The sequence below is a fragment of the Alligator mississippiensis genome, chromosome 6 (genome assembly GCF_030867095.1).
Source record: "Alligator mississippiensis isolate rAllMis1 chromosome 6, rAllMis1, whole genome shotgun sequence".
Taxonomy (NCBI): Eukaryota; Metazoa; Chordata; order Crocodylia; family Alligatoridae; genus Alligator; species Alligator mississippiensis.
Window position 1 is genome coordinate 1,630,327 of NC_081829.1, and position 16,058 is coordinate 1,646,384.

A 16,058-nucleotide genomic window follows, 5' to 3' on the forward strand; every position below is an offset into this window, starting at 1 on the left:
ACCAAGTGGACTTTTTCACTGGAGGCTGGAAACGAGTGCCTAAAATTGCAGTTATCCCTGAACTACAAGGCAGCAGCGTGGCTTTGAACACTACTGCTATCTGCGTACGCAAGGCCTTCATGTTATTCATCTACTGCTGATCTCTCCTAGTCCTCCTCGTAACTAGGACTAGTTATTCAGAGCTGGACATTTAACAAAATATGCAATGAATTCTACCAGGACAATTGCTTGGCACGTGGCTGTCAGGGACCGTCACCCTTCAAACGCTGTCTGCTCTTCATAGCTGCAGGAGTACGGGCTCTTGCCCCATTTCCAGCGATTATCTGGAGGGGACGTCCCCGCACAGGGAAGCGGGACAAAGGCAGGTGAGCAGACACCTGGAGTCAATAACAAGGAGAAGGACTTGATGGAGACAACCGAGCAAACTGCTACCAGCTTTCTAGTCCTTCTCCTGTTTAAATCTGGCTAGTTAGCGAACGCACAGACTTTGCACTGGATATGGCAGCTGCACAACATATCGTCATCCAGACGTCCGACTCCAGACTCCCAAAGCAAGTTTTATTCTCCCAGCTCAGTCCAGATTACGCTCAAGAGGAGGGCAGAGAAGGCGCTTCAAGGATGTCCTCAAGACCAGCTTGAAAAAATGCAACATCGATATCAACCCACGGGAGACTATGGCCCAGGACTGCCCCAAATGAAGGACGAGTCTGCTGCAAGGATCTTCGTACTTTGAAGCCTTACGATGGCAACAGGAGGCAGAAAAACAGGAGTGGAAGAAACAGTGCATCATGAACCAAATCAAGACCCCAGAGCCACCCACCCCACACACAAACACGTGCCTGAGTTGCAACTGTTGATCCAAAAAATTCGTCTTCAGACTCCGTAGCTGGTGAGGGTAACGATCCCAATCCCTGGGAAGGTGACTCTAAACGGCAGTGCTATTTGAGAGCAACTGAGAAAAACCTAGCATACAATACAGCAGGAGCTCACGTGCCACGAGTGTGGTCCAGGACCAGCCCTTTCCAGGCGATCCCCTGAGAAGTGAAGATGTCGAGCCTTGTATGCCTAAAACGTTCCAGCAAGAAGGCACCAACCTTCGCGCAGAACGGAAAGCACACGTGTATACAATTCACAGGCGGCATCAAAGAGTGAGTCCAGATGACACCAACACCCACCTGGCACTTGTCTTCCCACTGCTTCTGCTGGGAAAGGCGCCTCGTTCCACCGTTACTCCAACGCTGGCAAACTCAACAGACCCCTGAACATTTGTCTGCATATCTTTGTCAATGCTCCTTCACTTCTGTCAGTGCCCATCCTGGTTTCATTTAGTCCTGTGCAAATTAGGGCTAGGACTAGGCCAAATGAACATGTACATGTATGTGTAGTAAGCACACTTACATAATTAGGCATATCATTGCTACATTAAGTACTTTAGTCTACATCCCTGCGAGGAAGCTCACTTTTCCTTCTGAGGTTCCATCAAAATCAGGATTTATTACTCAATCGTGCATTATTTTATATTTCTGGGAAGCGTATTAAAAATTCACCGGTGATAACCTTAGAAACAACTTTCCCTTTTCCAAAGTGTCTAAAAAGATTCAGGTCAACAACAGCACTTGAGCTGAAAATGTACTATAGATCTGTTTCATGAATAACCAGATTGCAATTAAAATCGTGCAGGGCTTTTGCAGACAATCATAAAATATGCCGGTAATCTTATTTTGTTTGCACATAATGGGGTTTCCTGTACAGATCAGAGGTGCTGAACTCCAAAAGGCAGCTCAAACAGATGATAAATGCCTCTGAAACAGAGAACAAGGCAGAGCAGTACGAGGACGCAGTGGGCACGAAGGACTGATGGGTGTAAGGGCAGAAGCAATCAACACAAATTAAATAATGAGCGTGCACATGTGGAAAGGATTCGGAGTTTATTTCTGAACAGCTGCCTGGCGCTTTCCCCGTATCCCCACGACAAAGCTGCAAAACTCTCCCCACTTAATCACAGATTCCATCAAACGGGTTTCATCCCAAAATAAAATCAATCCCAATTGAATCAGCCCTTCCCACGTCGCCTCCCCAAGGCAGAGGGAAGGGACAGGCACTCCGAAATGAATTACTGGCAACTTAAACATACAACTAAGTGTGTAAGACATTAAAAAACATCTGATGCAAACACTGCATTTGATTACGGCTAAATCACGGGCTGGGGACTCGGGTTTATGAGTATGCGGCGCAAGGTGCGGATTTTTCTACAAATGCTTTTTTGAGTTGTGGCACTCGGAGGCACACGAGGACGTGTCAGAGAATCGGAAGGGAAAGAAGGTGCAGTCTCTCGGGCGATTCCCATTTGGTTCTGATCAACCTTTCGGTGGATGAGATGCTCGGGCTGTGCTTGAAATTCTGCATATATTTCACCTTCCTTTTATCTGGGTTATGCTTCTTCCGTAGTTCAGTGTCTCTCAGTGGCACATCCTCAGTCCTGACCTCTGCCTGGCTATTTGAACTCTGCTTCTCTGCTGCCTTCCTTTCCCCCAGCAGCAGGCTGGCCAGTGATTAATTGCCTGCTGGATGCTCAGTGGTAAAATTAGACAGGCTGATCTGCATTGCCCTGCCGTTCTCCGTCCGTGCATCCCGCTCCCAGCTTGCATTTGCCCAAACGCTGGAAGCGGGGTTAGTGGCACCTCGCACTCTCTTCCTATCTGTAGCCGGTCCCCTCTCGGAAAGCTACGGCTCTCTCGTGCTTATTGGTTTGGACGGTTTCACTCCTGGTGCCTCGTTATGGATGCAGCTTTTTCTCCGCTCCCTTGAGAGCTGTGTGAATCTGGGGCTCGCAACACGCTTCTGGAAAGCAATGATTTGCTAATCTGATCAGCTTTTATACTGTGCTGGGAGTTTGCCATTGTAATTCATAGTTAGTCATCTCTAGTTTGCAAAAATAATATTCCTCTTATTCATCACTCCTTTCTTCTAGGGATCCCACTTTTCTAGGTGCTGGCACTGCGGATCACGAGCCAGGAAGGGGACATTCGGTGGTGCAAGTACCAAAAGCTTGCAGAAACCAGGGGTGCAGCATGTGTAGCTGCTTCCCGGCATTCAGAGTTGGTAGCATTTATATTTAGGCAAGATGCAAGGCAGAGAGGAACAGTCTCCACCTCCCAGTTTGGCCCACTGGGTTCAAATATCACTAAGGGCCAAACATGTTAGACTTCTTTACACTAAGTCCAGCTCCTCAAGCACACACATGCACTGGTTGGTGTGGCAAACATGCGACAGGACCAAGGAGAGATGAGCACAGCAAGAAAAGCAACTAGCGGGGAGGCGTGCGTGTACACCGCCTTATCTGAATCTGGGTGCAAATCTGAGTCAGCCCCAGAGGAGTCCATTTTGCTTTTAGGTTCACAGTTATACTGAAGCCAACAAGATCCGTCTCCACATAACTGGGGCAGGATCTGGCCCAGGCAACCTAACTGCCTTAAATGTCGCACCTCTGAATTTGGACCAATATGCCTCGAGGGGAAAGCCTGCTCAGAAGCCTTTTGAGACAGTCGCTGAATAGCAAAAAAGCCTCGTTATCCTGTTTTTTCCTCAGCCAGAACCTACAAAGTTAGCTGTAACAGAGGAAGCGTGTTCCTCGGCTATGGACTCTGATCAGCCCACGGCAGACATTTCAAGACCAAAACTGTGGGCTGGAAATTTCCAAAGAAATCAACTCTTGTCCTTCCCGCCTTGCGCTTTGCTCCTTTCTGCGCGGGAACTTGGAAGGAAATTAGTGGAGCAATCATTCTTTTGGAGGCTTTGAAATTTAATTCTGTTATTCTCTAAACTGCCGGTGATTTGATGTGCACTTGAGCACATCGTGTTCGGCAAGTTCATTTCCTAAGCGAGTGTTTTTCACTATTCTGAAAAGCTGACCTGGCCTCTTTCACTTTTATATCAAGCTTCAAAGATGCTGGTGTTTTTTAAACATCCTGTTCTGTCATTTAGTGTAAATTGCCACATTCAGAAGCTTAACCATGCAAAGAAAAACCTTCTCCGACGTGTAGCAATGGGATATTTTATATATATGTATATATATATGGTAAAATCATTTCTCGTACATGTGTTATGCAGTGTCCTGCTTCAGGAAACTCTTGGTCAGTGACTTCCCTTGCAAAGTCAACACAATTAACATTGTTTGTGGCAGCGAACAGGGACACTATCGAAAGGGTGGTCTTGATGGCTTGTAACTACAGGGACATCTTCATAGAATTGCTAATGCAACTGCTCAGCGCGTTAAAGAGATCTTGTTGTAAAGATGTTTCCTCGCAGCACATAAATGGAAGAGATACAAACTTTGTTCCTTCTTGTTGTTTCTAATGGAGCGGAAAGCAAGAAAGTTTCCCACTGGTTAACATTTTTGGAAGATCACATAATGGCGAGTTATTCATCTTCATTCCTGTACCAATGAGACACTGAAGCATATTGTACCCATTACAAAAGAAATGCAAAGCAGAAAATCAGCCATTTGTGTCCATGACAACCGAAAAGGGGGCGGCGGGAGGGGGGACAAGGTAGTATTTTGATAAATCCGAGTTCATTTATATTTGAATAAATATTTCAGTCTTTGATTTTGGCAGGTATTGTATGAGATGGTATTTTCGACCCTTATTGAAGGCTCTCTGTTGCTTTTACACTAAAATTTGAGAATCATTTCAGCTGATGTGAAAAAAAAATCGTTGTCTGAAATCGTGCCTCACGTGCGCTGACATGAGTTCGGGTAAACTTAATGCACCCTCCTGTTCCAACATACCCAGTGACGACTAGGTGGAGTCAAGAATAAATTTCCCTCTGGTGTGCAGCCCAGTGAAATCCAGCTTTCTGGTTGGGGTCTTCCTCCCGGCAATCCAGCACCGGCCACTGTCGAAGGTGGCAATTCATAACGCAGCGGAGTCAAATTCTGCTCTGGGATCGCAGCTCCCCAGTAAAACCTAATGTCCAATGTACCGGGGCAGCATGTGGCCGCTGTAACGTACCAAATCTTCCTCATAAGTTTGGAGGAGATTTTTCAAATAAAGGATGATAGTTCCTTGTCCTGAAGAAGTTTACAGGGCAAGAGCCTAATGCTGGAAACCTGGATTTATATGCACAGTATAAGTAGTCCTGAGATTCGTCTCCGGCAGGCCCTCGAGTCGGGGATGATCTACCCCGGTTCACTGAGAGTGCCCACAAAGGGGCCGTCAAGGCAGGCGAGGAAGGAGCACTTCCTTGCAGCCTCTTTCCAGCGTCAGGAGACCGACCTCCTGTTCTTGGCGATATCCATGCACGCAAACAGAAGACGCGTGCATCTCGTGTTCGGCGTATGGGAACCTAATCTTTACCGAGCTGTTAATTAGCCTCGGGCGCTCTACAGCAGGCTTGCTGAAAGCATCTCCTTTGACGCCGAAGAGCTTGGCTGCAGCCGCTTCCACATCTGGGCACATCTGGGCAGGGCCGAGCCTCTCTAGCGGTGACGCTGCACAGACGCTCATAGGATTAGGGCTCAGGTTTGCACGGCATGCCAGAAAGGGCTAGTTCAAGGCAAAGCTGTCGCCCCGTTCCCCTCCAGGCTGGCATGGGGACAGCCGCTGGTGCACAGGGGAAGTGGGCTGCACGCCAAGAGGCTTTCCCAGGGGATGTACGTGCGTGTGCCTGGACGCTCCCCGAGATCCCCACGGGGGGCTGCAGCCCTGAACCCACCCCAGGACCGGCCTGCACTCCACAGACACGGCCTACGCCTCTCTGACGGGAAGTACTCGCTTCTACGGATGCATCCTCCTCTGCACGCCCCTATTTGTATGCGAGACTTTGCTCTCCATATCAAATCGTCTGTTGGGTTTGCGAGGTATATTATTTCCATGGGCTAGTGTATCACAATAGCCTATATCAGCATATGCTGCATCTTTTCATCATTTCTCCCGAGGTAACCACGCTGACTTCCAGTCTTAAATCACATGCACAATAGAGTTGGAAGATAAACTTGCAACACATATTTGGCCGCTGAAGGGAAAACAAACATCAATCTGTTCTTCGTAATGGGAATTATTTTGCACCCTACTCAGCAAAAACCATGCTGGATGGATGGGTCCCCAGGAACCAAGGCTTTCTATGGCCTTGCGTAGGCCTCCATATTAAGCAGCTGCCGATTAACAGAGCGGTCCGATACGTAAGGAAAGGCACTGTGCAACAACTGCGAGTATCCATATGCTTACTGGAAAGCAAATACGCTAGTAGGCATGCCTGCTTTTCTGGAACTGAAAGAGAAAAGCAGCAGGCAACTGTTGTTATGAGAACAGCATAAACCCAGGAGAGAACGAATCTGATCACCTTGCTGACAGAAGTGATAAATCACAGGCTTGAACCTGATCTCACTTAAACCAGCATTATATCAGCCTAATTCCATTGAAGTGACTGGAGGTAAGAAGTCCACCGATTCAGACAGGCGTGGACGCGAAACAAGCCCCAAGATCAGCAGAACAAATGTGGGGGTCGGGGACGCATCCTGGCCGGGGGCTGCCGGAGAAGTTGATCTCGTTAATAATTGCAAACACCCCAACTGGTGCACCTCCCTGTCTGCAAGTCGCTGGCACTCGGGAAGAGACCTGCTGTGCAAGTGGGCTGGGGTCACGTTTGCACACAACGGAGAGGACTGGTTTCATGGTTTCCTTGCACTTTCAACGGCTGTCTGTTGTCTCTCGTGCCAGACATCCTTGAAAGCCTTTTGAGGCAAGAGTCAGTTTTTTGTTCCACCTCCGCAGGGCACCTTGCACGATGGGGTTGTGCCCCAGGCGCCGTGGTACAACCAACCACACCCTGCTACTAATCCCCGGTGGCATTGCTCGCTGAAGACTGCCCTGCGCTGACTTCATCTCTACTGCCTGGATTAGCATCCCCCATAACCCTTACCCTCACCCTAACCCTAGGCAAGTGCACATCACAGACAACCTCTTTGGATGCGAGACAAACACGTGAGCCAAAGGCACAGGGGAGTCTTTTGTGTCGATTCAACACTTTTCTTCACCTTTCCTTCTGCCCCCTTCTCCTCCTGCTGCCTTTTAAGCTTATAAAAAGCACTCACTCCTTGGCTGCTGCCAGGCACTTGCAGTGATTTTTATGTGGAAGTGTCTATTTACCAAATAGCATTTAATTTACTTTTGGTGCAACTTTACATAATTTTGCAGGATCTTTAATTTAGCTCAGGCAGGCTTTTATTCCACAAGAGTCAAGTGCTCTATAGTAATTCAGTTTAGTCTCTTCGGATGCCTTCTCCCCAGAATGCAACAAGACACATTGAAGTGAGATATTAAAAATGTGAGACGAACGTCACAGAGGATTGTTTGTATTTTTAGATGACCTTGTGCACGAGCTTTGTACCTCTCCTGATTTACTCCAAAGACAAAATAAAGGAAAATGCAACAGATGTTGAGATCAAACACCAAGATCCTTAAAGGGTTTGTGTTCACTTGTGCTGCAGGTAATAACTTCTCGGTACGTCTTCAAAGAGCAACTAAGCAAAAGTGAGCTTCTAATGCAAAAATAATGTCACGGAATAACGAGGAGAACTGAAAACTCCCTCTCAATTGAGGATAGGCTAGAACAGGTATCAGCAACCTATAGCCCACAAAGAGATTTTATCTGGCCCACCAAGCGCACCAAAAAACGGTATTGTCGTTCCTGCCATTAGGAAGTTCTGCACAAGAATAAGCCGTCTAGCGACACAATGGTTATTGCCTTGAGCTCTCCATAAAACCGGGCTGGGTCAATTCAGCCTGGTTTTAGTGCAAAGTTGCCAATCCTGATACTAGACAACGCTGCCTTTTCTCCATGAATCCCCAGTTTCACCTACAATAATTACAGGTGCTTTGTAGAGGATGCTTCTATCGTTTGCCTGTAACTGCACCGTTCATCTACCAAGAAGCCAGATACGTTTTAGTGAAGCAAATTTGCAGCTCGTGTTGGCACGTGCACTGGTGTGCTCCACACCAAAGACAACCAATCGCTCTCACATTACACTGACTGTCTTATCACGGCGAAGGAAGGCAGGGGGTCCAGCATAAGCCAAAGAATGCCATGATGTGTTGGCCAGCGTCCCCACTGCTCCGCTTGAGGAGATGTTGCCTTGCAAAGGCTATGTTCTGCGGGACAAGAGCGCCAAAAAATGCAGAATATGGTTCAACCAAGTCAGGAAAAGAAAAGTGTGAGATGTAGCAGATGTTCCCCCTCCATGGCCACCTCTCCAGTATGCTATCACTGGATTTAAGAGAAATAATGCAGGGCAACATCAGATCCTGAAGGTTTGCTTTCAGGTCTAGTCAAACCCGCACGTGCACTGATGCACAGACCTTCCCAGCACGCTCGAGGTAGTGGCACGGCATGTTTCCGGCCCATGGCAGAATGACAACATCTGGGACTGGAAGAGGCCCTGAAGAGATCAGAGTCCAGCCCCTGCATGGAGCCAGGGTCAAGTCTATTTGGACCAGTCCCGAGAGGTGTTTATCTAACTTGCTCTTAAAAACCCTAATGTCAAAGGATTTCACAGTCTCCACAGATAGCCAATGCTACTGCCTCACTACTCCGGTCATTAGAAGGCTTTTCCTAATATCTAACTTAAATCATCTTTATTGCAGATTAAGCCCATGTACTCTGGTCCGAACCCCAGCGGGCACGCAGGAGAAGGGCTCGCCATCCTACTTCAGTGACCATTGACATACTGAAGGACAGCTAACACCGTCTCCTCTCTGCCTCCTCTTTTCTAGATCAAACAAATCCAGGTGCTCCGACATTTCCTCTTATGCAATGGCTGGCTAAACCTCCTATGATTCTTGCTGCTTTCCTCTCCAGGTCATCTGCATCCTTCTTGAAGGGCGGCAACAGAAGCATGTTCACTCGCCCAAAAGCTTGTCCAACATCTCTCCCAACCAAAGCGCTGGTCGAGGAAAAGATACCACCACAATTTTTCTTGCTTCTAAGCTAGAGGAGACAGACAGCGCACGAGGTTGTGCCGGAGCACAGACGGACCGGCGCGCTTCCCGCTCGTTCCCAGGTAAGCGTAGCAAGGATAGCTTCAGTGGGTTTAGACACCTCCAGTCTTGCAGATCCTGGAGCTGAACAGGTCTTTGAAGGAGGAGAGAGGCTGCAAGAGCCTCTTCACACTGATCTAGTTCTGTTTCTATTGCTCCTGTTTGGCCAGAGTGCTGGACAGTATGTGACACCGTTGTCATGTGCCGTTGTGAGGCTTTTACCTTCCAGACGATGCTTTTTACTCAGCATCAACCGTTTATACCTAAATTGCCAGCAATCCCAAGTGTCCGACTGCTGTGGAAGCTGTAAGCTCTGCAAACTCTCCCTGATCCCCACTGCCCAGGCTAACAGCTGCAAGGCTTTACATCTGGCACCGGTCACTGGCTTAGCAGCTTCCCTTCTCTAACCCCCCAGGAACGTACTGGGATTATGCTTGCGGCAAGGGAAGGAGTCTAAATATGAAGCATGTTGAATGCAGGTTTTTTGATCTTCAGATAAGACTATCTGAATGTGAAAACAAGTGGGATGTTTCTGTCAGGGAAACAGAAGCTCTTACATTTAAAACAACTAAATACAAATAAAAATTGGGGGGAGAAAAAGCATTTTGTATCTTAAAAGCTAAAGTGACATTTATTATTTATAAATGCCTAGCAGTTGTCAGTGGTATAAAGTGCTTTCCCCCATTTGTGAAAAACTAAAGTGCCTAGTACCTGCTTTTAACGCTTTGTAAATATATCGCAGATGTCCAGCATAAATATTTTTCAGCGACATCAGAGATTTTTCTTGCCTAGCCTGTTCGACGGGGGGTGCGCTCTATAAGCAAGGAGCTAACGTGCCTGTAATTCATTCATTTTCTGTTATTATCTTTCTCATAAGCAGATGACCCGGGGCGGGGGCTGCACGGCGCTTTGTTCACTTGAGGAATTCGCTGCCACGGGAGGTTGCGCGGGCAGAGAGCATCACCAGGTTCAAAAAGGAATTAGACGAACCCATGGAGACGTACTCAACAAAACAGCCAGCGATGTCTCCTCTTACCGCCCTAAACCAACAATGCCAGGGAGGGTCCGAGAGGGACCGGGTCGCTCGAGACGTGCCCTGCACACCTGTCCTCCCCGAAGCACGTCCTGCGCGCCGAGACTGCAGCCCGGCTCCTGGACTAGAAGCACCGCTGGTCCTTCCCAGCGGAGCCATGCTTATGCTTTTATGTCTCAATTGCCACCTTGGGCTCCTAATTCTCTAGGTGTTGGATCCGGCGAGTCGATAACTTGGCAGAAGACAAAACATGCAAGTGATTACAGCCCTGGAGCTGCCTGGTCCGAACCTTGCAGATCCAGCTGAACTGAAAGGCTGAGTGAATGTCAGAAGCAAGTCTTTTTCTAAAAATAATTTAAAAAAAAAGACAATCCTAGTTTTGCTGGAAATGTTTTCTGTTTAAAAAAAAAGGGAATACAGGAATAACCTGGACAACTCATAGGGAACAGGCCCATATTCCACAAGCTTTGCAAAGTGATCGGGGATGCAGTTCAACAAGGAGAAATGCAAAGTGCTGCACCTAGGGAGGAGAAATGTCCAGCACACCTACAGCCTAGGGAATGACCTGCTGGGTGGCACGGAAGTGGAAAGGGGTGTTGGAGTCCTAGTGGACTCCAAGATGAACATGAGCCGGCAGTGTGACGAAGCCATCAAAAAAGCCAATGGCACTTTATCGTGCATCAGTAGATGCATGACGAATAGGTCCAGGGAGGTGATACTTCCCCTCTATCGGGCATTGGTCAGACCGCAGTTGGAGTACTGCGTGCAATTCTGGGCGCCACACTTCAAGAGGGATGCGGATAACCTGGAGAGGGTCCAGAGAAGGGCAACTCGTATGGTCAAGGGCCTGCAGACCAAGCCCTACGAGGAGAGACTGGGGCACCTGGACCTTTTCAGCCTCCGCAAGAGAAGGTTGAGAGGCGACCTTGTGGCTGCCTATAAGTTCATCACGGGGGCACAGAAGGGAATTGGTGAGGATTTATTCACCAAGGCGCCCCCGGGGGTTACAAGAAACAATGGCCACAAGCTAGTAGAGAGCAGATTTAGATTGGACATTAGGAAGAACTTCTTCACAGTTCGAGTGGCCAAGGTCTGGAACGGGCTCCCAAGGGAGGTGGTGCTCTCCCCTACCCTGGGGGTCTTCAAGAGGAGGTTAGACGAGTATCTAGCTGGGGTCATCTAGACCCAGCACTCTTTCCTGCTTATGCAGGGGGTCGGATTCGATGATTTATTGAGGTCCCTTCCAACCCCAGCATCTATGAATCTATGGGTAGGGAGAAGGAGATTTATTTGGAGCCACGAATATTAAAACATGCACGGTTGTCGTTAGAAGCATCATTAGCCTGTCAATCTTTCCAGAAACAAGCACGGGTACCTGCTAACATAAAAAGATACAGGACTTTACAGAGGACTGCAGATGAGTCTCCATGGTTTAAGTGTCAAACTGCAAACGTTAATGATTACACGAGTCGTGGACTAGCGGGGAAAAGCAATGGAGAAGCTATTTTATCGGAGAATAAACCCAGGAGCCAGGTGTAAAGGTCAAAGATAGCCTAAATGAGATAGAGAAGTTGGCTGTGCCATGCCCTAAAACCTCCGGACTATGGATAATATTTGAAAAATACATCGCTAAGTATCACTGTTATACATAGCACACCCATTTCAGATTTCAGGAAACAGTTCTGCCAGACACTGCAAAATCTCCCTCTCTGTATTATCTTCAAACATATCTGAGTGAAAGGGCAAACAGAAATTTGAAAGAGATGATTGCTTCCTTTGTGGGGGACAGGGATACCCACTGAGACAGGAACATATATGAATTCTGATTTGCAATCATTTCCACTATTTATGAGGTCACTGGACTTACTCCTGCTGAGCTCAATTTAGGAAGAGCTTTGGTTAGATCAGTGCAGAGAATATTACAATCACATTGACTTGGTGATGTCCAAAGTACCACAGATATCTAACTCAAAAATGTATCAATTGGCTGAAAGCTGCACACATACCAGTAAATGCCCTAGTGCGCAAAGTTTGAACAGAACTGCTCCAATGTTGGGGTTTTTTTGCAAGACAGATGGGGACATCCTATGAAATGAAATAAGAATAATGGGCTTAAAGACATTATTAATTAAATGCAAAAAAAAGGTTATGTTTCCCACAGTTGAGTGTGCATGTCGAACTGCCTTCAGGTTTAAATTTTGGAGAAAGCAGTAGCAAGGTGCAATGGTGTGTCAACACGTCACATGGAAAAGTTGTCCTGTTATTCATGCAGAATGAAGGGATAACCCCTAAGAGCCGTCTCGTCTGGACGTACTGGCCATGCAGGGTCTCTAAACGCAGACCTAACCTACTGAATTCAACCTGAAGACTCCCATTGTCTTTCCCAGCCACTGAATCAGGCCGTACATGGACAATTCATACGTCTTTTCCATAAGAAAGCGCTGTTGTGCATACATAAAAAAGGCCTAATAATTTGCATAGAGGTTTCTCTCCTAGTCCTTACAAGACACTATTTTCGATCCATATTTCAAGTGGTTAGAGGGAAAATGACTTTGTTTAACATTTATGAGGATACACATACAACAAAACCCTAAAGGAATCCTCTCATCTGCTGCAGGAAATCCCAACAGATTGGAAAGAACGGTTTGCAAAGCCATTGCTAGAAGATACCGCGCTGATTATACGCTCCATGGGTTCTCCCCAATTTAGGGATACATTCTCCTCCCCTCCCCCTCCCCCATTTTCCTCCTATTTTTATATTACTTTCTTATTTGGCAGTGCTCACACTAGAAATTATTCTGTCCCGGACAAAATTCCTGGAGCTCAGGAAGTCTTGAAATCACAGTAAGATTTCCTTGGATGTTTAAAGGCAAGAAGCGGAGGGGGTGGAGAGAGAAATAAATGTAAAGTTATTATAGATTCATGGAAAAGCAGGGCTGGAAGGCACCTCAGGAGGTCACAGCTAGTCCAACCCTCTGCTCAAGGAAGGACCGTCCCGAGCTAAACCATCCTAGACGGTGCACATCTAACCAGCTCCTGACAGCTTGCGATGATGGAAATCCTACCGCCTCTCTGGGCATCCTGTTCCAATGCTGAACCAGCCTGATAGTGAGAAAGTTCTTCCTAATATCCAGTCTAAATATCCCATCCTGCAATTTGAGGTCACTGCTTCTAATATTCTTCTTTTTTATTATTATTATTATTATTATTATTTATTTTTTTTTTAGAAATGATCGCTACGGCTCTAATGGCCGGAGCATCCTCATGCTCTGAGCTGTCTATGTTTTGTAGCTGGAATGAGTCTTTGCTCTATTTCCTTTAGTTATTCTCTGTTACCACCAATACTTCCAACCCAAATACTTGTAAAGATATTTGCACTGTGTTGTGTGAAAAATGGACCTTGATAGGTATGAGCCTGCATTGAGCAAGGGGTGGGACTAGATGCGTCTTCCTGAGGCCTCTGATGGGAAAAAGCCCCCAATAAAAGCATGTGGCTCTCAAACTCCTCTGAGACACAGCTCAGCTTTCCGCTTCTAGCCCTCAGCACCAAACACACAAAACCCATTTCACCTCTCAGATAGAGCCAGCTTTTTATGCTTTTGGAATGGAGAGGAGAGGTTTTAAATCTCCCTAGCCACTGGGTACATCTACATGTGCATTTACTGTGCAGTAACTTACTGCACAGTAAGTGGTTTTTAGGCCGGTGTCTCCACGTGAAGCCATTAATGCTGTGTGTGGACTGACTTGGGACTAAAGTTAGTCCCAAGTCAGTCCACACGCACAGTGTTACTGCACAGCAAAGCGTCTTCATGTGCGTTACTGCGTAGGAATTAATCGAGCATAAATTTGTTACCAAGTATCAAATTTATGCCCAAATCAGCATAAGTCACCTGAGTTACTGCACAATACAAGTGTGCAGGTATAGATGTGCACCTGTGCGGTAATTTTCCGTCAATGTGCAACAACTTAAATTCCTGTGCAGTAAATGAGCACGTGTAGACGTGCCCACTGTTATCTAACAAGGCTAGTTCATCCATGAGGTGCAAATCCACCCTCCCCTCTGCTTGACTTCAAGCTGACGCAGCTAATAACTACCTCTGCCTAACGGGGCTGACAGCACGTCTATGGCAGGTCCCACCCACGGCTCAGTCCAGCTAAACAGTCTTCCTTTCCCACTGAAGACAAAAGGATGCTCTCATGCTTAACGTTAGCTACGTAGGAGCACTCGCCACCTCAGCCCACCGCCGAGCGCGGGCAGCGCACCGCTTCCCGGGAGTTGCGTAGTCTCCTCTGTCCTGAACCTGGTGGGTGTAGAAAGAAACGCCATCCATTGCTTGAATGAAAGTTTTTGCAGCTGAAACACACAGCAAAGATTACTCTTAAAATGTAATTATACTCCATGCAACATGAACTCCAAGAGATTTTTAAAACCTGAAAAACTGCAACAACAGCAAAAAGCGGAGTTGCTCTGCATCATCTGGATGTGCAAAACCTCGAACAAAATGAACTCCATTGACTGGAGTTAGAAAGAGCAAAAGAGGTTATGAAAGGATAGGTTAAAATGTCTGAAACCAGAACTCCAAAGCTGTTAAACCTTTCTCCAAAGCTGCTTTTCCACGCGCGTTATACTGAAATTTAAACTGGAAAATGAGCTTGCTGGGTGATGAAGCGATACTAGCAACCGTGATGATTTTAACAGATATTAAAGCTAGAGGAACAAATGATAAATTCCCTCCAGGCAGAGTCACTCCTCTCCGGCGCTATAATTAGTAAACAGGAGAATCCGTAAAATTCAGAACGAAAGATCCGCCGTGTCTCTAATATGCCTTCCCCTCTTTTCACGTTAAAGAAAATCTCCCAGCTCTTAGGTACATCTGACTTCATGTCCCAGGCTTTAGTGGAAATCTGTCCATCAAAATAGCAATAGCAATGGAAATTGAATCAAAAGGCTCTTTCTAGTGATGTTTGCTCACTCTTTTCTTAGTGTGATCTTTGGTTTCATTATATTTAGGTATTTCTTTTATTTGTGTTTGCACAGAAGAAGAGGACGGTACATTTTAAACCAAGCATGGAAAGTACTAAGGACATAAAGTTGAGAATAATGTGCTTTCTCCTCCTGGAAAACCAGCCTATAGGAGAAAAATCCATTCCAATAATTTAGTTTAGTCCTAAGTATAAAATAACTGAAGTCAAGGTGCCTGTGCTGTTATTATTTTTTCTGATGTTTTTGACACCAACGTGCTGAGTTTTATGGCATTCACAGCTTCAAAAGCAGTGAGCTCCCACTTGGTATAGTCGTAATACTCCTTAATATTTTCATTTTGATGTAATTTGCGGCCCCGGCTTTTTAAATATCCGCTCTGTAATAATGTTTAATTTCAGGGGTCACTCCGCCAAGGAGTATATTAAAGCTTATAAAACTCATTTCCAAAGCTCAAATATCAAGCTGTGATCAGGTTAGGAGGGCAGCATCTGTGAATATTTCATCTTTTATCATGCTGATAATAAGGAGATGACAGAGGCACATTATTACAATGAGAGAATTGCTCATTTCAGCCCTGGCTGCTGGAAGCTAGGGTCTGCAGTATGTGTTACTCAATAAAAGCAATTCTGATATGAAAAGCAAGTTTACTGAGCCACCACTGTGTCTTATTTGATTGTAATGAATAATATATGGAGCCAGAGCTTGTGTGGCTGGTAGGGGGGAGGGGAAGGCTTAAGTTTAGAGGGGCACTTGGGGATAGACAGTGAAATAATTTATCAAAGACTGTTTTATTGTTTGGAAATAAAGTTAAGGAACCATTGTTTATTAGAATCATTATTTTGGTAGGAAATCCTAAAGGTCCATGAGCATAAAGACTGCGGAGGTAGTTTGAACGGGTTGAACAAGTTCCACCTTGTCATTATCTATCTATTTATGCACATATAATAATGAGCGTCTGGTGGAAGGAACTCGAGTTGGAGGGTGCCGTGCTTTCTCTGTTGCAACC